The sequence below is a fragment of the Macaca nemestrina genome, chromosome 3 (genome assembly GCF_043159975.1).
Source record: "Macaca nemestrina isolate mMacNem1 chromosome 3, mMacNem.hap1, whole genome shotgun sequence".
Lineage (NCBI taxonomy): Eukaryota > Metazoa > Chordata > Mammalia > Primates > Cercopithecidae > Macaca > Macaca nemestrina.
Window position 1 is genome coordinate 59670808 of NC_092127.1, and position 26028 is coordinate 59696835.

At 34.4% G+C, this 26028-nt stretch overlaps 1 long non-coding RNA gene across 2 annotated transcripts; it reads right to left on the reverse strand.

Annotated features, from left to right (window-relative positions):
* Positions 1-346: 346 nt before the first annotated feature.
* On the reverse strand, positions 347-25677 carry LOC105486080 (uncharacterized). 2 transcript variants are annotated; one of them, XR_989939.2, is made up of 5 exons: positions 25547-25677; positions 19522-19654; positions 16022-16194; positions 1142-1234; positions 347-466 (listed from the first exon to the last, which is right to left on the reverse strand). It is a non-coding gene; the product is annotated as an uncharacterized lncRNA (long non-coding RNA). The 2 variants fall into 2 exon arrangements; XR_989938.2 differs by lacking the exons at positions 347-466; positions 1142-1234 and adding an exon at positions 15543-15734.
* Positions 25678-26028: the final 351 nt, after the last annotated feature.

Consider the following 26028-nt stretch of genomic DNA (forward strand, 5'->3'; position numbering starts at 1 on the left):
CTAGGCATTCTTACTCTTTTAAGATAGTACTGCTTAAAACTTAATCTGGTGAAGAATACTTCCTCTCTGTGGCCTGTTGCTTTATCAGAATTAAAGCTGTTATGAGCTCAGATCCATTGCATAATGTTCCACAGTCCATGATGGTAGCAGTAATAAGTGGCAATATTGCATACCTTTTTGAAAGGAACTGCTCAATGGCACTCCCCTTTTTGAATATTACATGGCAACCAAAGAATTCCAAATGATTTATAATTAGCAGTAGATTGTAGCATGGTAACAGAATGGAAATTAGAATGAAGAATATATTTGACAAGATCACAGAAAATATCAAATAATAACCGCATAGTAAGAAAATATGAATTCTTATTTAATTCACAATGCAGCAACATCCCCATACAGTGCAATTAAAACTTTCATATGTAATCATTCCAACTTGTCCTGGATGCAAGAGTCTTACATGGATCTGCTGTCATAAAAAAATATATAAGTGAAATTAGTGTGGGTTATAAAGGTATAACTTCTATTTATGAGATTTTACAAGTTTGTAATTTGGTTTCTAAAATTTTTAGGTTCTAGATTTGCATGTCCTGTTCAATTAACTTTTATAAACTTTAAAAATATTTGGCAAATAATTGTTAAATGCTTAGTTTAACTATTGAGGAAATACAACTTGCTTACTTCAGAAGGGTCCCAATTTGTGAAAATTACTATATACAGTTGACTGAATGGCAGGATCAAAGGATGAATCCTAATTACCCTAAGGTAAAGAACTTGGATATAAATATGTTAATGTATATTAGTCCACAAAGCAGATGACTTTATGGTTCAAGAAATGGATAGTATAGTGGACAAATTATCAAGAATCAAAACAGTATTCAATTACTCAATTGCTCATTGCATGCACTCCTTGTTCTTCTGACAGAAACAAAGAATTTAGCAGAGGGAATAAAATAGTCTATTCCTCAATGAAATTTCAATCCAAGAGAGAAATATCAAGACAATAAACAAATAATTACAATTCTGATGAATGTCATGAAGGGAGATGCAGAGAAATTATTAACTGAGGCACCCTATCTACTCTGGGGAGATTCACAAAAAAAGTGAGATCTTAGTTAATACATAAAGGATGATGTAAACCTACCTATTTGTTGAGGTAGTGGTGGTGAACAGGAGTCCTAGGAAGAAGGATTTCCTGTTGTAATGTCTCAGTATGAAAAAAAGTAATTCCATTTGTCTAAAGCATAGATAAGAGAGTAGAGAGGAGTGAGAGATGAACTTCAACATGTGTGGAGACAAAATTTCATAGTATATTTTTTTCCATACTAAGAACTTGGTACACCTAAAAAATGGCAATGGGAAATTATTAAAGGGTTTTTGGTAAGGGGAAAGTGTAATCAGACTTGCATTTCTAAACAATGACTCTGTAAACAGGGAAAAGTGTAGATTAAAGAAAGATTGGATTTGAACTATGAAGAAGGCCAAAGAGGTCTATCCCTACTTTGGGCAGTAAAGGGCAGTGGGCGTCTGGCTTACAGTAATGGCAATGGAGGTGCAAAGAAGTTGACAAAATGATGGAGAGGGTGTGGAACATTAATATTTGGTGAATAAATAGTAAGTTAAATATTTTATTAACACAGAATAATAACGTTTGTTGAAGGAGGAGTAATGAAAAGAGAAGAGTCAAGGATGATTCCAAAACTGCTGGCTTCACCAACTTGATGTATATAATTATCATTTAATATGTTTTAAAACAGCAGAGGAAGGGTAGTTAGGAAGGTGGGGTAGGGTTATGAAACCATTCGTTTAAATTGTGTTTGCGACATCAAAGTAGAACCATCTAGTAAGGCATTAGATACATAATTTGTAGTTCAAGACAAGTTCTAGATTGAAGATAAAAATTCAAGAGTTCTCAGCCTATCTTTGGCAGCTGAATCAATGACAGTGGATGAGATTACTTAGGGAGACTATTAAGGAACAACAAGTACATATTAAGAAAAGGTAAATCAAGACATAGAATTAAGTGAATGATATTCTTTTGCTTTAGTAAACAAAGGGCTTATACAAAGTTATTCACACACTTCTCCATTATTAGCATATAACTAGGATCAATAAAAAAAGTAATGATTTTTAAATAATCATTATTGGTTCCAAAACAGAATCAGCTAATTTAAAAGTTTTAAGAATTATAAAATATAACAATTAAATAATATAAAATTACTTAGTAATATAAATAAATTAATTATAATAAAAATGCCCTAAAGAAGACATTGACTATAACATTCTAGGACTATAAAAATGATTATGTGTCCTAGTAACAGACTGTCTAGTTAATGATACTAAATGCTTCTTATTAGATAATACCTTAAAAATTATTTAACTAAAATCTAATTTTTATTCTGCATATGACTGTCTAGAGATGCTCAAGAAAAGCCCAGGTGAAAATCTGAAACAAAGTTTCAGGTTTTATTGAAATATTTTATTGGGCACAATAATTCTCATAATAAGAAAATAACAAGGCACATGTGTCCATTTTGTAGGGCTTAACTTTCTCTCTTTAAGACTCGTCTTTACTCCTCTTGTTAATACTTAGAGATACTTTAGTTATTAAGTTCATGATCCTAAAAAAGCTGGTAACTTTGCCTTAAAAATTAATGTGAAGTAACCTCGTGAGAGGAGAAAAGGATAATAGAGTTACGAGACCTACATTTACATCCTGACTTTACTATTTACTTAAATTTTGTTAACTTCAGTGACTTCATATGAAAAATAGTTATACAAATACTTCTATTACTGTGCAAACCAATTTGTGAAGAATAAAAAAAGATGAGATAAGTGATTTTATTACAATATTCAAGGCAGTTTAATTGCTACTTGGAAATGGATCATATAAATAAGGAGCAATATTATCACAAGATTCAAGGAGAAAAATAAAAAGGAGTCTATCAGTGACATAACAAATTTATTCTGGGGCACTCAGGAGTAAAGAAGAAAGGTCCCAGCTGCTAAGCCACCGATAATACTTCTTGAAGACAGCCACACTGACATTAAAGAATAGTATTCTCCTCCATTTTTTACACCTCCACGAAGGGGAAAAAACATGAAGTAAGGCATAACAGTGGGAGCATGGTACACTTGCATAATTGAAAAGTAAATATTAAAACATCATATGAATGTCCTTGAAATGTTGAAACTTTTTGAAGATCTAGGAAGTATCATTTTAGGCAAATGTTAGCTTTGGAAATCTTACATACAATGTAATATTTGAAGAATCAGTTAAATATCCATAAGGTAATGTTTTAAATTAAATTAGTCTTTTATTTTTATAAAATTTATTAATTGAATAAGTAAAAATGACTTGGTTTTCTAGGAAGATGACTTATTAATATAATCAGCAATTTCCAAGTGAATTTCTCCCACTTGACTAGTCATTGCTCACACTGGTATTTTTTTCTGTGCAATATACCCTTGGCTTTTTCAGATTGGCAGTCACAGAGTTTAAAAGTTTAAGTAACTAGTTGTCCTGAAACTTTCGCTATAATTTTACATCAATATCTAACTCGACACTACAGACAAGTACCCTTACAACAGCTATACACAATGTGTGACAAGCATCTGCAGTATATTGCAAACACAAGTGAAATTAGCTTTCATTTCTCAAGGAAGTCATTAAATAGTAGATGTGAACAATATAAATTACTTCCTGTCATCTTTTACATTTGACCAGTTGAAAGATCCTTTCTAAAATGTAGGGAAGAGGAAAGATACTGGAAGTGTGACACCCCTTTATATTCAATTTGAAGGTTTGTTCAGTTTTATATTCACACCACTTTCTGATGGTCTCTCTTTTCAAAATGGGATTCTTTTGATAGTCAAGCATCTTATATCTTATTCCTCCAGGCTAAGATCTCTATTTTCATTACTTCCTTTGGAAATTTAGAATTTCTGTCTTCCACAATATTAAGTAGAGACTTTTTTAAAGTGCTTATGACTTGACAAAAAAAAATGCATTAGCTGTGAAAACTTACAAGAAATTGTGCTTGTGGAGACAGCAAGCAGCAGCAAAGCCTCTATTACTAACATATTGCTTTTTATTATAAAATATGAGTCCCATTAGTTTTGGGCTACAGCCAAGTCTCTTCTCATAGTTTAAAAAGGAGTTACCTTGACAAGATTCAACTTAAATCACATCTTGATCTATATTATGAACACAAAAGAATCCTTTCTGCATTAAAGTGACAATAAGAGTCTGATTTATAATCCTAAAGCAAAGAAATTCAAAGTAAATCAAATGACTTAGCACTTGTTCCTAGGGTTTTTTTTTTTTTTTCTTTTTTTCTTTTGGCAAGGGTGTGAAATCTAAGAGGAAAAAAAGAATAAATATAACACCAAGCATTCTGTCAGTATACTCAAGGTATTACGTGGGTATATTAAGCATGTATTTTTAGTTTAGTGAATTTCAAAGAGATAATTCAAAGATAGATAACTGTCTTTTCAGAACTACAATGTAATTTGTGGTATTGCTGTAATTTTGAGTATGCTCTCTTCTTCCTTTTTTCCTTTCCTTTCCCTTCCTCCATCCCTCTTTATCTTCCTTCCTTCCTTTCTTCCTTCCTTCCTTCCTCCCTCCCTCCCTCCCTTCCTTCCCTCCCTTTTCTAGAAGCATATTGTGGATACACATGTGTCATAATCTTAAATACTCTCCAGAAAATTTATTTCTGGTTAACTTAGTTTAACCACATAGTATTTCTCTACACATCTAAGCATAATAACTCCATGTAAAAGAAAGTATCTCTCCAGAACAACAACAACAAAAAGACAAACATTTATTTATTTAAAAGATAATCAATTAGTATCAAAAGCTGTTCTGAATGCTGGCAAATGAGATAAAATCCATGCCCTCATGGAACTTGTTAAGGGTGTGTCTACCATAAACACGACAATCATATAATATTTATCTCCTGTGTAGGAGGGTAGATCAGAGAATGGAAGAAAAAGATGGGACCATGATATTGGGGGAAAACTTTTGAAATAAAAAAGTAGTAAACTATGTTTTCAGGGTACTCCGGGGGCAAAATACACCCTAAGATGAAGAAATGCCATGAATAAGAGCCTGTCTTGAGGAAGCAGGAAAAAAGACCAGCTCAAGAAAGATGGTAAAGAGACATTAGGGAGTATTAAGCCAGGCATTTGGGCTATCTAGGGTAGGTGTTACTTAGACATAGTTTTGAAACCATAATTCAAGACTTAAGATGACTTCATCTGTAAAAATACCAACCATCTGAAAAAATGATGACTATGGGCAGTAAGAGTATCTTCATTCTTCCTCAAACACCATATTTCACAGGCAAGAGGAGAAGTGAAACTTCATTCGCTTTTTTTTTTTTTCTTTATTTTGGTCCTCAGACATCCCTCAATCTCTCTAATATGTACATGGATAAATACTCTCGAAATAGTAACTTCGTAGAAATAACTAAAAATAATACAGTAAACTAAATTCAATACTCTTGATATTTAATAGAGTGATATGCAAAAAATTTTACATACTTATAAAATCAGTAAATATTTTTGCAAAATGTTTGTAATACTGTAAGTTTTTTTTGTTATTTGTTATTTTGTTTTGTTTTGTTTTGTTTTTTGAAACGTTTAGAGGATGATTTGCTGGTCAGTGCTCTACTAAAAATCCCATTACAATTTGAAAGTGCTTTAATAGTTTCATAAACAATATAATATATTTTTAAATTATTGATGCTGTTTCTATGTCTTATTAAAATTAACAAAACAAAAGTTAGTATTTGAATTAAACTGCCAACACTATTCTGCAGTGGTACTACAACTATTTTGCTTGTGAAAACTCTAACATGTTACCTTTATTCTAAATTACTATGATACATATAGAGTTCCACATATTTACTTGCATCAAAGTGAAATATGAGACCTTTACTTTGCTACTGTATGGCTTTTCTATCATGGAAATATTATGTTAAAATTAATGAAAAGAAATACAAAGAAACTAAATTATGAATAACTGTGGTTTGTCATTATTTTTAATAGAAAAACTGCAATTACTTTTGCACCAACCTAACAGCAGTCCTTTACACTACTACCCATATAAGTGTATACTCTAATTAACATAAAACACAGGAACTAATTAGGATTGGATCCAAATTCTCATTACAAGGATTAGGACTTTTGTTTTACTTGTTTTTAAACAATAAACAGGGAGCGTTTGTCATGTTTACATAAAATCAATGGATTTTACTCAAGCAAACAAGTCTACAGTAAAAGAACAGTTGAAGTAGAAGATCATTTTTAGGTGATGAAACTCCACACTTTTCAGGAAGCATGTTTTATAGATTGAGGAGATAAGACTCCCCCATAATTTTTTAGTGCCAGAGCTGAGACCCCATTCAGCTCTTACCTATAGTGCAGGGGTTTATTTACCACATCACACTGAGTGATATACCTTGGGACTGCATAGTTAAGAGTGTTTAATGCTGTGATGATGACTATAATAACATAACTTTTACCAAGGACAGACTAAAATGATAAACCATCTCTCTGCCATGAACATTTTTAACACAACTCAGAGAAGGATTCTGCTTTACCTTTGAAGGATTCTGCCTTACCTTATCCTACTAGATGAAGTAGGCATTATGTAGAGAAAATCTGAAGAAATATACAAATATAACAAATATAAAATGAAATTATTTCCCCAAACACATAACTGTAATATCATAATTATAATAAACTATATTTTAGTGAGAAATTGTCTAGTATTATACAAGCAGATGAAGGAACCTCACTTGGATTCAAGATTGCTTTTGACTGTTAGTTTAACACTGCTACAGCTGAGTCTACAAGCCACCAACTTAATTAATAGTCAATCATGTGCCAAATAGTTTAACCAAAATTGTTGCTTGACTTGACTTAGTATATTAAATAGTTGATTGAGGGAAAATAATTAAAGTTGTCAAAGGATATAATCAATTACTTTTTTATTAAAAAATATACATATCCCCAAGTATTTTTAGTAACTGTAAAGTAATACAAATAAGACTAGCTTTGAAAGTAGAAGATAAGGTTGAATCAAAGTTCTATCACTTACGAGCTAAATATCTTAAGCTAGGCTGTCAAAGTGTTTGTCAAGTGAGGTCAGCCTTACCTGATTTATATGCCACAAGTTTAAGAGAATAATATGATAACATATTCTAAGTGGCTTATAAACAAAAACATAGTATATTTGCATTGGAGACGATAAGAATTGGTTAAAGAAATAGAAATAATCGAGGGGCTGGCAAAATGGCTGAATAGGAACAGCCCTGGTCTTCAGCTTCCAGTAAGACCAATGCAGAAGGTGGGTAATTTCTGCATTTCCAACTGAGGTACCCAGTTTATCTCATTGGGACTGGTTAGACAGTAGGTGCAGACCACGGAGGACAAGCAGGAGCAGGATGGGGTGTTGCCACTCCCAGGAAGTGCAAGGGGTCTCTATTAATGAGGGGAAGCCATGAGGGACTGTGCCATGAGAGACGGTGCTAGCTGGCCCAAATACTATGCTTTTTCTAAGGTTTTCACAACCCTCAGACCAGGAGATTCCCTCAGGTACCTACACTACCAGGGCCCCGGGTTTCAAGCACAGAACTGGGCAACCATTTGGGCAGACACTGAGCTAGCTGCAGGAGTTTTTTGGGTTTTTTTTGTGTGTGTGTGCACCAGTGGGCCTGGAACACCAGCAAGAGAGAACTGTTCACTCCCTTAGAAAGAGGGCCAAAGCCAGGGAGTCAAGAGGTCTTGCTCAGCAGATCCCACCCCGATGGAGCCCAACAAGCTAAGATCCACTGGCTTGAAATTCTCACTGCCAGCACAGAAATCTGAAGTCAACCTAAGATGCTCCAACCTGGTGGGGAAAGGGGAGTCCGCCATTACTGAGGCTTGAGTAGGCAGTTTTCCCCTCACAGTGTAAATAAAGCCACCAGGAAGTTCGAACTGTGCAGAACCCTCCGCAACAAAGCAAAGCTGCTGTAGCCAGACTGCCTCTCTAGATTCCTCCTCTCTGGGAAGGGAATCTCTGAAAGAAAGGCACCTGCCCCAGCCAGGGGCTTATAGATGAAACTTCCATCTCCCTAAGACAGATAACCTGGGGGAAGATGTGGCTCTTGGCGCAGCTTCAGCAGACTTAAACATTCCTGCCTGTCAGCTCTGAAGAGAGCAGTGGATCACCTAGCACAGCACTCGAGCTCTGCTAAGTGATAGACTGACTCCTCAGATGGGTCCCTGACATCCATGCCTCCTGACTGGGAGACACCTCCCAGCAGGGGTAGACAGACACCTCATATAGGAGAGCTCCAGCTGGTATCTGGTGGGTGCCCCTCTGGGACGAAGCTTCCAGAGGAAGGAGCAGGCAGCAATCTTTGCTATTCTGCAGCCTCTGCTGGTGATACCCAGACAAACAGGGTCTGGCGTGGACCTCCAGCAAACTCCAGCACACCTGCAGAAGAGGCGCCTAACTGTTAGAAAGAAAATTAACAAACAGAAAGCAATAGCATCAACATCAACAAAAAAGACAGCCATGCAAAAACCCTGTCTGGACTTCACCAACATCAAAGACCAAAAGTAGATAAATCCAAAGAGATGAGGAAAAGTCAACAAAAAATGCTGAAAATTCCAAAAACCAGAATGCCTTTTCTCCTCCAAAGGATCACAACTCCTCACCAACAAGGGAACAAAAATGGATGGAGAATGAGTTTCATGAATTGCCAGAAGTAGGCTTCAGAAGGTGGATAATAACAAACTCCTCCAAGCTAAAGGAGCATGTTCTAACCTAAGGAAAGGAAGCAAAGAGCTGAGCCTTGATAAAAGTTACAGGAACTGCTAACTAGAATAACCAGTTTAAAGAAGAACATAAATGACTTGATGGAGCTGAAAAACACAACACAAGAACTTTGTGACACACACACAAGTATCAATAGTCAAATCGATCAAGCAGAGGAAAGGATATCCAAGATTGAAGATCAACTTAATGAAATACAACGTGAAGACAAGATTAGAGAAAAAAGAATGAAAAGGAACAAACAACTCTCCCAAGAAATATGAGACTATATGTAAAGACCAAACCTACATTTGATTGGTGTACCTAAAAGTGACAGGGAGAATGGAACCAAATTGGAGAACACACTTTAGGATATTATCCAGGAGAACATCCCCAACTTAGCAAGGCAGGCCAACACTCAAATTCAGGAAATACAGAGAACACCACAAAGATACTCCTCAAGAAGATCAACTCAAAGACACATAATTGTCAGATTCACCAGCGTTGAAGAAAAATATGTTAAGGGCAGCCAGAGAGAAAGGTCGGGTTACTCACAAAGGGAAGTCCATCAGACTAATAGCGGATCTCTCTGCAGAAACCTTACAAGCCAGAAGAGAGTGGGGGCCAATATTCAACATGTTTAAAGAAAAAAATTTTCAACCCAGAATTTCATGTCCAGCCAAATTACGCTTCATAAGCAAAGGGGAAATAAAGTCCTTTACAGACAAGCAAATGCTGAGGGATTTTGTCACCACCAGGACTGCTTTACAAGAGCTCCTGAAGGAAGCACTAAATATGAAAAGGAAAAACCAGTACCAGCCGCTGTAAAAACATATCAATATGTAAAGACCATGGACACTATGAAGAAACTGCATCAACTAATGGGCAAAATAACCAGCTAGCATCATAATGACAGGATGAAATTCACACATAACAGTATTAACCTTAAATGTAAATGGACTAAATGCCCCAATTAAAAGACACAGACTGGCAAATTGGATAAAGAGTCATGATCCATCTGTGTGCTGTATTGAGGAGATCCATCTCATGTGCAAAGACACACATAGGCTCAAAATAAAGGAATGATGGAATATTTACCAAGCAAATACAAAGCAAAAAAAAAAAAAAAAAAAAAAGCAGGGGTTACCATGTTAGTCTCTTATAAAACAGACTTTAAACCAACAAAGATCTAAAAAAGACAAAGAAGGGCATCACATAATGTTATAGGGATCAATGTAATAAGAAGAGCTAACTATGCCAAATGTATATGCACCCAATACAGGAGCACCCAGGTTTATAAAACAAGTTCTTAGAGACCTACAAAGAGACTTGGAGTCCCACACAATAATAGTGGGAGAGCTTAACACCCCACTGCCAATATTAGACAGATCAACGAGAAAGAAAGTTAACAAGGATATTCAGGACTTCAACTCAGCTCTGGACCAAGCAGACCTAATAGATATCCACAGAACTCTCCACCACAAACCAACATAATATACATTCTTCTCAGCACCACATAGCACTTTTTCTAAAATCAACCACATAATTGGAAGTAAAACACTCCTCAGCAAATGCAAATGAATGGAAATCATAATGAACAGTCTCTCAGACCACAGTGCAATCAAATAGAACTGAGGAGTAAGAAACTCACTCAAAACCGCCCAACTACGGGGAATATGAACAACCTGCTCCTGAATGACTACTGGGTAAATAATAAAATTAAGGCAGAAATAAATAAGTTCTTTGAAACCAATGAGAACAAAGACATGATGTAAAAGAATCTCTGGGATACAGCTAAAGCAGTGCTTAGAGGGAACTTTATAGCACTAAATACCCCCATGAGAAAGCAGGAAAAATCTAAAGTTGACACCCTAAAATCACAATTAAAAGAACTGGAGAAGCAAGGGCAAACAAATTCAAAAGACAGCAGAAGAGAAAATATAACTAAGAACAGAACAGAACTGAAGGAGGTAAAGAGACAAAAAAGCCCTTCAAAAAAATCAATGAATCCAGGAGCTGTTTTTTTTTTTCTTTTTTTTAAGATTAACAAAACAGATAGATAGACTGCTAGCCAGACTAATAAGGAAGAAAAGAGAGAAGAATCAAATAGACACAATAATAAATAATAAAGGGGATATCACCACTGATCCCACAGAAATACAAACTAGCAACAGAGAATACTATAAACACTTCTTCACAAATAAACTAGGCAATCTAGAAGAAATGGATAAATTCCTGGACACATGCACCCTCCCAAGACTAAACCAGGAAGATGTCAAATCCCTGAATAGACCAATAACAAATTCTGAAATTGAGGCAGTAATTAATAGCTTACCAACCAAAAAAAGCCCAGGACCAGATGGAGTCACAGCCAAATTCTACCAGAGGTACGAAGAGGAGTTGGTACCATTCCTTTTGAAGCTATTCAAAACAATAGAAAAAGAGGGACTCCTCCCTAATTCATTTTTTGAGGCCAGCATTATCCTGATACCAAAACCTGGCAGAGACACAATAAAGAAAGAAAATGTCAGGCCAATATCCCTGATTAACATCACTGCAAAAATCCTCAATAAAATACTGGCAAACAGAATCCAGCAGCACATTAAAAAGCTTATCCACCACAATCATATTGGCTTCATCTTTGGGATTCAAGGCTGGTTCAACATACGCAAATCAATAAACGTAATCCATCACATAAACAGGGCCAATGACAAAAACCACATAATTATCTCAATAGATGCAGAAAAGGCCTTCAATAAAATTCAATAGCGTTTCATGCTAAAAAAAATTCAGTAAACTAGGTATTGATGGAATGTATCTCAAAATAACAAGAGCTATTTATGACAAACCCACAGCCAATATCATACTGAATGGACAAAAGCTGGACTCATTCCCTTGGAAAACTGATACAAGACAAGAATATTCTCTCTCACCACTCCTATTCAACATAGTATTGAATGTTCTGGTCAGAACAATCAGACAAGAGAAAGAAATAAAGAGTATTCAATTAGGAAAAGAGGAAGTCAAAGTATCTCTGTTTGAAGATGATATGATTGTATATTTATAAAACCCCATCATCTCTGCCCATAATCTCCTTAGGCTGATAAGCAACTTCAGCAAAGTCTCAGGATACAAAATCAATGTGCAAAAATCACAAGCATTCCTATACAACAATAATAGACAAACAGAGAGCCAAATCATGAGTAAACTCCCATTCACAATTGCTACAAAGAGAATAAGATACCTAGGAATACAACTTACAAGGGATGTGAAGACCTCTTCAAGGAGAATTACAAACCACAGCTCAAGGAAATAAGAAAGGACACAAACAAATGGAAAAACATTCCATGTTCATGATGGGAAGAATCAATATCATGAAAATGACCATACTGCCCAAAGTAATTTATGTATTCAATGCTATTACCATCAAGCTACCACTGAGTTTCTTCACAGAATTAGAAAAAACTACTTTAAATTTCATATGGAACCAAAAAGAGCCCACATTGCCAAGACAATTCTAAGTCAAAAGAACAAAGCTGGAGGCATCACGCTACCTGACTTCAAACTATACTACAAGGCTACAGTAATCACAACAGCATGGTACTGGTACCAAAACAGATGTATAGATCAATGAAACAGAACAGAGGCCTCAGAAATAATGCCACACATCTACAGCCATCTGATCTTTGACAAACCTGACAAAAACAAGCAATGGGGAAAATATTCCTTATTTAATAAATGGTGTTGGGAAAACTGGCTAGCTATATGCAGAAAACTGAAACTGAACCCCTTCCTTACACCTTATGCAAAAATTTAACTCAAGATGGATTAAAGACTTAAGACATAAGACATAAAACCATAAAAACCTTAGAAGCAGTTCACAATATTTCTTGACAAGATGTCATCAACAATTTTTCACCAATCTTTGATGCTAATTATATGAGAGGATTAGAAAGCCAAAATAAGGATAATGGAAAAATCAACATGAAAACCTTAGTTGTAGATTACAGTAAAACCAAATAGCAGCCAGGTGATATGTTCCTGGGAAAACTGAAACTACCTGAAATTTGTGTTTCTCCACTGTATTAGGAATTTGGGTACAGAGCTCAAAATTTTGTGGAAATAATAATAAATAGCATGAATTCCACAGTGCTGATTCCATAGTCACTTGTATTTCTATGAGAAACATAATGCACGGGTTTTTTTTTATTAGGATTGATCTTTATTTTTATTTTTACATGTTTGAATATGATATAGTAAATAGATGATCACATTAGGTAATGATTTTGAGGAAGTAATGTCCCCAGCATCTAAACTATTCCTAGATCTTGGGAAATTGTGATTGCATTTCTTCGTTTTTAGAATACAGTGAACCAAGTTACTTAAAAACAGAATATATGCTTTGAAATGTTTTTTTATACAAGAGTTGGCACTGATGGTTATAGATACAAACCACAGTTCCACGTTTAATGTTAGTCACTATTTGAAATTATCCAAATTCTCAAACCAAATCTCAACATATGCTTTTCTTACACAACAAACTAGAATTTGATTTTCATCTTATTTATCAAAATTTTACTCCATTGCCTCTATGTTTTGCAAGCCAAATATCAGGGAAGCAGGGAGTTATGCCTTTTAAAATAGCTTTTAAAACTAAGTGTTAAAATAATCTCAAAGCATTTTATTGGATTATAAGCAATAACTCCCAAATAGAGTCAATCTAAATTATTAAAAATAATAGCTTTCATTTGCTTTTCTACTTAAAACAGTGTGGTGTTAGAGAGTGGAAATGTAGTATCAAGTCTGAAGATGGCAACTTTTGAAAATAGAGGTGCTCCATCTATAGAAAATCTTTTCATTTAAATCTGAATTATTTTATGGATGCTGAAAGTTTTCAAAAGAATATAAGTTAATGGCTTAAAATTAGGACTTTAACAATATAATAACATACCATGAGTAATCATTTTTTATTCTTGTGAATAAATCATCTCGTAACTCATGAAAGTAACAGATATTGAAATGGCAACTACGGAAATAATTTAAATTCCTTAAATTATATACATATATTAGCAAAGTGACTCAAGATTGGATTATTGGGCCACAAATGTAATTGATAAACTATATACATGTGGGAAGTTATTGCTTATTTGACATAAATTATTTTATTCCATGATATTTCTAAATAAGAGCCAAAAGAATTTATTAAAATTTGAATTCTACTGCTAACCATGTTTTTCTTTTTAGATACACCATTTTTATCAATTTAAATTAAATTTTAGGTAAAGAAAATATTGTAAAACTTGATTGAGGGTTTAAAGTGACAGGAACAAATTATTTCTATGAATAATACACACTTGGTATGGAAAAAAGAATAAGTAATCTTTTATTTCATGTGTAAGCGAAGTACGTTGTTAACAATAATGATTTGGGTGGTGGTTAATTTTTAATGTAGTTTCTCTATTTGTTTACATAAGTAAAAATTGCTTCATCTTATTTAAATTTCTTGGTCATGAAATTGTGTTTTTAATATGTTTATGTGATAGTTTAAAAGAATTTGTCAAATTCACATAGTTTCTACATGATTGGCATTAAAGTTTTTATTGCTAGTACTTAATGAGAGCTTTGGATTAAATGTGCCAGAAGTACCTTCTAATTAAACAATAAAATAGAAGAGTTGATTGTAGCTTAATGGATTTTGTTAAAATACTTAAGATTTTGCTTTCAAAGAGTTATATGAAGACTTACATAATTTAATAAGTGTAGTTCTAGTACAAGGAAGAAAGGAATACAGAATAGAAAAACTATTTTCTTACCCTATGTAAGATTACAAATATTCTCACTGTCATATGCTATATTTGTTTTTCTTGTTGGAAATGTCTGTACCTCTTCCTCTAAACTGCTCTTGTATAGTGTTGCTTCAACAGAGAATGCATTTTTATTGACAATATGTCACAAAATGTCATTACATTCATCTCGGTATCATAATACTTTGCTGAGTGAAGCATTAAAAAGAGAAGGAGAAGGGAGCTTAGAATGCAGTATAGACAGTATTCATTGGTTTATATAGATTACCTGATGTAGTTACTCAATTGAAGAATATCTTCTTGGGGATCTTTTTATTCGCAAATTTTTAGGGCAATTTTAAAAAGTGATAGACTCTTCTTCTCTAGTTTTTAGAGAAGAAGCCACTGAGAATTTAATTAAAACAGTAAATTCTCAGTGGCTTTCTATTAATTCATTCATTTGCTCATTCATTTCAAAAATATTATTGAGTACCTATTTCAAAAAGGCATTTTGCAAGATGCTTATGATAAGAGAAATGAAAAGAGCTTTCATATTTCTGGTCCCCATTGCCTAGGTAGATGGTAGTGACATTAATCAAGGTAGGGCATGCAAGAAGGGGAAAAAGATTTTTTAACAATACTTTTATTTGACCTCTTACTCTATTTATAACAGTTTGCTTGAGAGCCAAAAAAGTATAATATATTAAATTTGTTAAGTTAGCTTGGAAGGTCTAAAATTACATCTTTCTTGAGTTTATTTCATAAAACTTTAATTATCAAAATATTTATGGATTTTCTCTCTCTTCATTACTTGTAAATTTCTGTAGTTTTGAATGAGCCTGAAACTCCAAAATGAAAATCTGTATGTAACCAGCAAAAGAGTCTGGCTGCTCACCACTTTTAGAAAGAAGCCAAAATAATAATATACGTGATAAAAAAAAAGAGAGCAAGACTTTTTATTTGTGCCAGCAAGGGGAAGAGCAGAAAACAATTCCATTCTTCAATTTGTAGAGGGAATGCAGAAGTTTTTAGAGAAAGGGTCGGGGGGCGGTGCTAGGAGGTGCCAGGTGATGTGATTTGCTCAGATGGTTCATCTTGAGTTATTGCTCCCTCTGGTGAAAGGGCTGGCACCATCATGGGTCCTACCAGGTTATAAATTAATTATAATCAATTTTATTTTTATTTTTTGTTGTTGTTGTTGAGACAGAGTTTTGCTCATGACCCAGGCTGGAGTGCAGTGGCGTGATCTCGGCTCACTGCAACCTCCGCTTCCCGGGTTCAAGCAATTCTCCGGCCTCAGCCTCCCGAGTAGCTGGGATTACAGGCATGAACCACCACGCTCGCCTAATTTTTTGTATTTAGTAGAGAGAGGGTTTCACCATATTGGCCAGACTGGTCTTGAACTCCTGGCTTCAGGTGATCCACCTACCTCAACCTCCCAAAGTGCTGGGATCACAAGAGTGAGTCACAGTGCCCAGCCAATCATAGCCAATCTTGTAGTCAATCTTCAGCTGGGAGTTGGTTCCCGCATTGAAGTAATCTTTTGTTGGAGAGAGAATTCGGCAGTGTCTGGTCCACATCAAGATCTGACCCTTGAAGCTTCTAAGGAAATATATGACTATATAAATGAGTATGGCATGTGCTTAAAAAGTATCTAGGTAAATAAATGTGCATAAGTCATGGGAGCATAAAGTGGAAAAGGGAAGGGAAAGAAAACATTTTGGGGTTATAAGGTTTATCTGAGAGCTACATCTTGAAACTGGGTTGGGGGCAGGTGGAAAGTGGAAAGGAAAAAAAAAAAAGCTTGAAAATGCAGTTTGAGGCTAAGCTGCTAAGCTGTTCAGTTACACATATATTAAAGGAAAATATTTTACCTGACCTTATTCCAAAAAAATTAAAGACACACTAAGAAAAATATTTTTCCCTGCAGATACTTTTAACTTGCTCTCCCATCTTATTTAATTTTCCTTGGTGCTGTCTGATTCTAGATCTTAGGGAAAAGTTATTTAATCTCTTCAGGCTTAGACATTTTTTCTTTCAACTTTAGCAAGACATATAATATTTACAATTACAATAGTACACAATTTAGTGAAATTGTTTAAATGCAGTAGTAATGCTCATAGTGTACAGTAGATTTGCATTAAACTAAACACATCTCCCTTCTATTTCACTTGGTTGCTAGAGTTGTAAGTAAGGCACACATCACACTAGAATAACTGAACTTGATCATAGCATAAAATGTGCCTCCACAATGTCTTGTGCATATAAAACTGTAAAATAATTTATTTTTCTTTCAATTTGTGATATACTTTAACATATAGGTGGTGCTTAATCCCTCTGACTCTCTCATCAATCAAAGAATATGGATCAAGGGCACTATGAGGCCACAGTACTGGAAGACAGACACTTTAGATACAAGTGAAGACTAAATCTTCCTATATTCACATAAAGGGACCAATTTTAATTCCCTCTTTTAAACGTTGATTTATATCTGATAAAGGAAGGAGAAAAAGAAAGATAAGGAGAAAGAGATGGAGGCAGAGGAGGAAGACGTGGAAGAAAAAGGGGAGGAGGAGGAGGAGAAGAAGAAAAAGAAAAAGAAGAAAGCACTTGTAATGTGCTAAGTAATTTTCAGGCATCATTAAATTATATCTAATCCTCATTAGAAAATGATGTTATTATTGTAACTTAAAATGATAATTAGTGTTGTAATATTTACTATATGCTAGAAATGTTCTAAGGAATGTACTTTTGTTAATTGAATGTAACTTTGCAATAACAATGAAATAGTTACTATTGTTATTCTCAATGCAGTAGTCATCATAATGCTATATTGCACAGTATTCATTAAAAGTGTAGACTCTGAGCTCCCTCCGTAGGACAAGAGAAATAAGTAGGCATTCCCAGGTATGACTTTTCTTTCTGTTATGTAATCTTATCTTTCTTATTGTCTCAATCTTTGCAGAGTGTCACTGCTCATTTATTCCCCAAAATGTAAAAACCCAAAGACTGTGTGACTTCATCAGACTTATTGAATTGTTGAGCTACCAAAAGAGAAATAAAACATGGAATGGCAATGTTTTACACTAATGAACATAATGTTTGTATTAGTGGCTATTAATATGACTTTCTTGGGGAAGAACTGAAAGGGAAAAAAGTAGGCCTTTAAAGCAGACGCACTTATGTATACATTAATTCCTAGCCATTTGTAATGTCTTTAGCTACGCCATCTATGGAAATACTGCCTCCTTCTTCAAAATTCCTTAGCATTGAATCTTTACCTGTCTTTAAAGAAACACTTAGCATTGTTGCTGTTCAAGCTCACCCTTAGGCATGAATGTATATGCTGCAGTTTATTCTAAGTTATTCAACTTAAGCCCTTCAAGTCTAGCTCTCTGAATTTTCTCTGCCAAAAACGTAGATATGTGGGCTCATTCTTTTTTACTGTAAGTTAACTGGGACTTAACACAAAGCAAGTAAACACATGTGCATGTGTACACACATTTCTAAAGGAAAAATGTAATTCTCAGGAAGAGGACTATGACAACTCATATTAAAAAAATTCTTTCTGTATTGTATAATTTAAGGTGTATAACATCATCTTTTGATATTCTTAACATACACATATGTAATGAAGTGATTACTACAGTCAGGCAAATTAATACATTAATCATCTCGTATAGTTACATTTTTTACAGCAAAAGGACCTATAATCTACTGTTACCAAATTACCAGCACACAGTAGTATATATTAACTATGATCCTCATATTGTACAATGGGTCTCTAGACATGTTCGCCACCGTAACTACAACTTTATACCTTTTTATCTGTGTCTTCCTATTTCCCTCTGCCTTTCACCACCCCCCAACCACTATTTTACTCTTTGCTTCCATGTATTCAATCTTTCTCTCTTTTTTTTTTTTTTTTAATTCCACATGTAAGCGAGATCATATAGCATTTTTTTCTTTCATTCTTGCCTTTGTGTCTGGCTTATTTCACTTATAAAAATGTCTTCTAGGTCCATACATGCTGTCAAAAATGGCAGAATTTCCTTCTTTTAAGGCAGAATAAGATTCTATTATTTATATAACCTTTTCTTTATCCATTTATTCCTTAATGGGCACTTAGTTTGTTTCCTTATCTCGGCTGTTGCGAATAATGTTGCAATGAACGTGGGAGTTCAGATGTCTTTACAAGGTGCTGATTTAATATCCTTTTGTATATATTCAGCAGATGGATTGCTGGGTCACATGGCAGTTCTACTTTAAATTTATTTACAGACCTCCATACTGTATTCCATTGTGGCCGCACCAATGTACATTCTCACCAATGGTGTATAGGGTTCCCTTTTATCTACACTTTCACCATCACTTGTTATATTTTGTATTTTTTAAAAAAGCCATAAAGGAAAGTATTTTCTAACTGCAATGTAGTGTGCCCAGTTTCTCCTGCCCACTACTGAGATAAAATTTTATGTTTTATAATAGTAATAATTATTATTAGCAATGGAAGCTTATTTCTGTTCATCTTTCTTTGTTTACATTGAGAGTTTGGGGGACATTAGAATATATCAAAAATCAAAACACTAGAGATCTCTACCCTTTGATAACAACCCCTTAGTTATACAAATATTTAAAATTATTTTTTAAATTTTTGGGCCATTTCGATTTCTCTGAAAACGACTCCTGTGGTAAACTTAGTTTATGGGAATTAAACATGTGAATATCCGGTATATTTTCATTCAAGAAGCCCACAGGTAATATGGGAGAATTTTATTTCACATACGTAATTTTACAAGGCATGCATCCTATAGAGCTATTTGTGTTGTTGTTGACTGATTCATTCATTCATTGGAATGCTGGTTAAAGTAGATGGTCTAATTTAGTGATGCTAAGCTAATTCTGACGAGGAGAGAAATTCTGCCTTACCTTTCTTTGAATGCTTCAAAATAGCTGGCACGTTGCTTTCCATATAGTAGAATTTTAATGACTACTTATTCATTACAGGATGACCCATTGCCAGAATTTTGCTCTCTGAGGTGTCAATGTGAGTTGTTGATGACTGTGAGGATAATGAAGAGATTGTAGGTAGGGATGCTTAGAGGCAGCTCTTACTCTCTTTTGATAATTCAGACAATAAACTACTTAGCCCTATGTTAAGTGAGGCAATGTCAACAAGAGTGAGAAGAAATGAGGGAAAGAAGCAAGGAGATAGAATTTAGTGTACACATTAACTGAGTGGATAGGGCCCAAAGAAAGAAAAGAGACCGCAGCAATACTAAAATTTTAAAAATGAGTGCTGTAAGGTGGTGATGCCCATAATCAGAATGGAGTATGAGAGGAGAAGGTTTAAGAATTGGGGAAGATGAAACACATCAAGTGTAGCGTATGCTGAGTTTAAAGTGTCAACTATCACCCATATAGAAATGCCTGGCATATAAAAGTGCTCACCAGGCCAGGCACGGTGGCTCAGGCTATAATTCCAACACTTTGGGAGCCAAGGCAGGTGGATCACTTGAGGCCAGAAGTTCAAGACCAGCCTGACCAACATGGCAAAACCCCATCTCTGTTAGAAATTAAAAAAGAATTATCTGGGTGTGGTGGTGTGAGCCTGTAATCCCAGCTACTCAGGAGGCTGAGGCAGGAGAATCTCTTGAAACCGAGAAGTAGAGGCTGCATTGAGCTGAGATTGCACCACCGCACTCCATCCTGGGTGACAGAGTGAGTCTCTGTCTCAAAAACAAAACAAAACAAAACAAGTGCTCACCTGAATTTGTTCGAATGGGTGATAATAGCACATAGAGTTGGATTCAGTCCTTGTATCATTCACTTATTGTCAGCGTGATTTCAAGCAAAGTAATTGTTTTATTGGCCATATGTTTTTGTGTTAAAAAGGCAATACTGAAGTGCATGAGTTCTAAGTACCTTTCAGCCTTAATATTTGCTTTCCTATATGACCTTCACAGCAAATTGATAGCACACAAATAATTTACGATATGCAACTTCAGAACAGAGGATTTTAAAATTTCACCTTGGTTTAAATAACACAAATCCCAGTTCTATATCCAAAACTCTTGGGGCTAGATGTGTTAATAATTCTAAATTTGTCAAGTTTTATAAGGTTAATTTGATGCATATATTGTGTATTGTGTAATTCTCACAGTAGGATCAGCACTTCACATAGTAATCAAACCTTAATATATATGCAGCAAAATGTATGCATAACACTCTAAGCTAGATAAACACTATAAATAGCAATACATTTATTTGGGAAAGGCAGGTTATGTTAAAAAAATAGTTTTCCAAAAGATTTGTGATTTTGATGCTTTTTGGATTTCAGAGTGGTGGATGATAGATTGTGTACTTGTTAGTTCTGTGCAAAATCTTAGCTAATTTTCTCAAATTTTACAGTTAAAATACGTTAGAGTTAGATACCAGTAAGAGAGAATGCTTTCTGTTCACTTATATAAGCATGCATTAGCAAAATGCAGAATGGAAGTTATAAAAGTATCTTATAATCCAGATACAATGACCTTTAAAATGAATATGAAGTTGGTGCAAAACTAATTGCATTTTGCCATTCTTCTGGTTAAAACCGCAATAACTTTTTGGACCAACCTAATAATATAAATTGTGAAAGTAATAATGAAATAGTAGTGTAAATATTAGCTGTGGAATGCATATCTGGTTAAGATATGAATATCAATAATACTATGACATTTGAACGCATGAATAGATTTTAAAATCTACACTCATTTTAGACACAGAAATTCCCAAACCACAGTTTTCCTATCTTACTTAAAGTGCTCTATTCCTGAACTTCCTTGTTTACCATGCAGCTGCTACTATCCCCTTGTACATTATTAATCAATTATTTCCTATCAGGACAAATACCTGTATATGAGGACCTTTTTATGCAACCATAAAAAAGGATACAGCCATGTTTAAGTATTTGTAAACTTTGGGCGTAATAGAGACCTGGCCATTGTTAATAAATACCGATTGTTACTGTAAATACATATGAAATGAAACAATTAAATATACAAAATTGTTTAAAAACTGACCCTGTGGAGTACTGTGAAAATCACTGCAAACTCAGGAACAAATACCACTGGATCTAATTAATAATCCCCACAATGGTTCTTGGAGTTCACAACACACAAAAATACTAATAATTTTTTCATTTGAGCAATCCAATTCTCTCTTTATTTTGCCACAATGTATGTGGACGTAAGTTAGATGGAAATAAACAATTATTTCTCCAGTTATTGCACATTGATGATGTATAAAACTAACTTGTACTCCAAAGAGTAACAGTATCAGAACGTAAAATCTAGTTGAAGATGTTACAGATGATTTTAATTATTGTTCTGGGTATAAATCAGAGTAAGAATAATTTTTAAATATATGAAGTCTTATTACAACGATAAATTTAAAAGTAATGGTTACAAAGTAAATAGATCTAAGTGAACAAATAAAAAAAGTTTGCTGCCAAAGTATATCTTAATTTACAGAACTTAAAAATATACACCTTAGCCCTGGAGTATTTTAGTTTAAAAAAAAAACTTAATGAGGCAAATATTAGGTTTTTTTGTTTTTGTTTTTAGTAAAAGACGCTTTAAGTCACAAAACAAAAAAAAAGCTTAAAAACTTAAATGACTTTCTGAGAAATGCAATGTATATTTACCTGAACATGATTAGAAACCAAGATATTATTTTGACATATATGTGTTCTTAAAGCTAATTTAAGCACATTTATCTTCCAGTGAGTAAAATCATAAGAAAAAAATATTTATTCAAATAGGAAAGCCAGATTTGAGGGCCATAACTTATTAACTGTCCTAGATGTCATCAAAAAAGCTGTCAGAAAACTCTACTCATCTAAGACAAAATATTTTCTTCAGTAAATATTTTGGTTGTGTAGCCAGTTTTTTTTAGATTCAGGGTTTTTATACCGTAAAACAATTGTCGTATTTTAAAAATATTCTTGGAATTATTTTTGCATATCTGAGATAGTGTAGTTTTGACTGAAGGAAGAAACCCACTAAAAGTTTCTTAGAATGCTTTCAACTCTGGAGGATTACAATTCCATTTAGCCTTCAGGTATTTACTCCTCAGTATGATATGAAAGCTACATCTAAAAATCTAAGTAAGTAAATCAGAATAAATATATTCAGAAGTCAAGAAGCTTTTATTTTCGATGGTATAACCTGACAGTCTTTTATTTAGCATCTGAATAGTACCTGGCATAATACTTAGAATAGCATAGACATCAATGAAGTCTGATTGCATGCAGAAAATATACTTGGTCTCAATCGGAGTTTAAATGTCAGTCTTCGAAATGTAATGAGTTTCACAATTGATTCATCATGGAATTGTCCAGAAACAATAAGTGTATAGAAAATTTGCTGTATACTGTCCCTCAAACAAGAGAGTTAAAATATGTTTCATGCAAGTTGATTCTTTTCCTTTAACTTCAGAGATTTTTTGTAAGATAACATCTCTTCTGAAGACAGATTGATAATAACTTATGACTTTGAGGTCTTAGGCCAGTCTATGATATTATTGCCAGTTCAAAGAAAATTGCCTTTTGAATGACGTGCAATCTAACCTTCAACACTAATCATTTAGTAGGCCTAGCTAGTGTAGAGTTCAGATATTAAGAATACCCAGATTACAGATGCTATTCTTTTAACTCCCTCTTCTTGAAAAATCAAATCTACGCTTTAAGATTCATATTGAAACTCTATTAAAAAACGAAGCATGAGTCAATGAACTTTCATGTCTCCATATAGAATTTATACCCCAAATACAGCAAGAATAAAACTTAGAAAAATATTATGAATGTTTTATGGTCATTCAAAATCTATTTAATATAGTAAAAAAAAAAAAAACCTATGTTTTTACAAGGTGGAAATATTGTCATTCATACAGCAAAAATATATTTTTTGTGTTTTAGTCAGTGTTTAAGAAAATCTCGCAAAATTGAAGATGTATAACCTTCCATCTAGACACTTGATTTAAAAATAATATTAAAGTATCACTTCACAGAACAAGTTTTCTCACTTGCATATGCATGTGATGATGGCAGATGGAGAAATGTCTAATGAAACTACTGATTAAAGACAACTTCAAGGGTATTTGAAAGAAAGATACTTTAAAATATATAGATCTTAATTATTTTAATGTCTACTTCCAAAAGAAATCCAAAAGTCTCTGTCTTCTCATGTTTTCCTTGAAGAGAAAGTTCTATTTTAATAGGAAATATGCATAAATCCTTTTAATGATTAGTATAATTTTCTTCACAAATGGAATGACAGAATTCTGACTAGTATTATATTTGCTTTACATTTCTTTTTAACACCTGTTTAGCCACAAATATTGGCAAACAAAGCCATTCATATTAACTAAAATATCTCATCTACAACTTCACATATTTTTTACATGAAAATTCATCTGAAGGGTTTGCTTCCTTATTTTAAAAAGCATTAACATTCCCCTGTTAGCTTATTTCTTTATATTTTACTTGATTGCTTTATTTTCAAGAACGCGTCATACTATAAAGAGTACAATTACCTTCAATAAAGAATAAAACAGCATGAGGATAAGTTGCAACTATATCAATAGTAATTGGTAACTAGTATAGAAATATGATTCTTGCCCAGGGCAATAGTTAAGGCTGAATTGAGTCAATAGGAAGAAAATCCAAAGCAAGAAAAGCAAATCTGAATTCTAGTTAAATATTGTTGGGAAATAGAATTGAAAACAAAATTTTATCCTGGTTCAGAAATCCTCTGCAGAAAGGTAATAGAGAAAGAAAACCTTTTTATCATTGTATATGTAAACATTACACTAGAATGTAATGAGCATCACAGGCAATCTGCTAGGAGATTATAAAAACAGAAATCTCACTATTAATAGATATACAAGAAGATACAATCCATTACCTATATGTTTTCAAGATACACAATAACTAGCTCTAAAGTAAGAGGACTTGAAAACATCATGTGTCATACATAACCCATCCTAACTTTACCTGGTAATTAAAATGACTACCTGTGTTAGCTAAATAGCTTTATCTGAAAACATACACACACACACGCACACACACACATACACACACCATTTTCTTTTTTTTTTTTTTTTGAGACAGAGTCTTGCTCTGTCGCCCAGGCTGGAGTGCAGTGGCGCAATCTCGGCTCACTGCAAGCTCCGCCTCCCGGGTTCACGCCATTCTCCTGCCTCAGCCTCCTGAGTAGCTGGGACTACAGGCGCCCGCCACCGCGCCCGGCTAATTTTTTTTTGTATTTTTAGTAGAAACGGGGTTTCACCGTGGTCTCGATCTCCTGACCTTGTGATCTGCCCGCCTCGGCCTCCCAAAGTGCTGGGATTACAGGCGTGAGCCACCGCGCCCGGCTCACACACCATTTTCTTATGACAGTAGGTAGTTTTGCAACTTGGGGCAAGGTGATCACCATGGAAGTTAGGTTCCTATCCATCTGCAGAAACTGGCAGATAGGGGTGCTATCTTCCTGGATGATTGTATGTTAAAGAGATTGCTTCCAGGCTTTTGAGAAAGACATTATTGGGTCATAAAAGGCCAAAAAGTCCTATGTAGTCTTCAAAAGGATTTATATGCATTTCAAAGAGCTGAGAAAATACACATTTTTTCAAGCTAAGATGATCTGAAAAAACAAAGAAGAGATAAAAATCTTTCATTTCCAACAGGAAAAATTAAACCTCTTATTTTTAGTTTGTATCTGTCCTAACAATACAAACTACTAAGATTTATTGAAAATAAATCATTAAAAGAGAAGTACTGATTTTTAAAAAAATTATTAAAATCAAACTTAAAAAGCAAGTTTACTATGTCCCTTAATTCTTAAATATACGTAAATTTGAAAATGTATTCATTATTTCCACAAGAGATGCTGTAACCGCCCGAGGGGTTCACCTTGCCGCTGCCTAGAAAAAGTGGATTCATCAAGACAGAAGGGCCATGGCGGAAGAGTAACTCGCGCGGAGTCTGCTGTGCCGAAGACCGAGAGTGTTATTATTACTCAAATCAGTCTCCCGGAGCCTTTGGGGACCAGAGTTTTAAGGATAATTGGGCGGGTGTGGGCTCGGAAAGTGGGGAGTACTGATTGGTGGGGTTGAAGATGAAATCACAGAGGGTGGAAGTGAGTTCTTGATGAGCTCTGGGTGGGATCGCACAACTAGATGAGCCAGATTATCAGTCTAAGTGGTGTCATCTGCTGCATCGGAATGCAGGGTCTGCAAAATATCTCAGGCCCTGATCTTAGGTTTTACAATAGTGATGTTACTCCTAGGAGGAATCTGGGGAGATCTAGACTCTTGCAGCCAGAGGTTGCATGGCCCCCAAACCGTGAGATATCCAGTCTTGTAGCTAATTTGTTAATCCTATTAAAGGCAGAC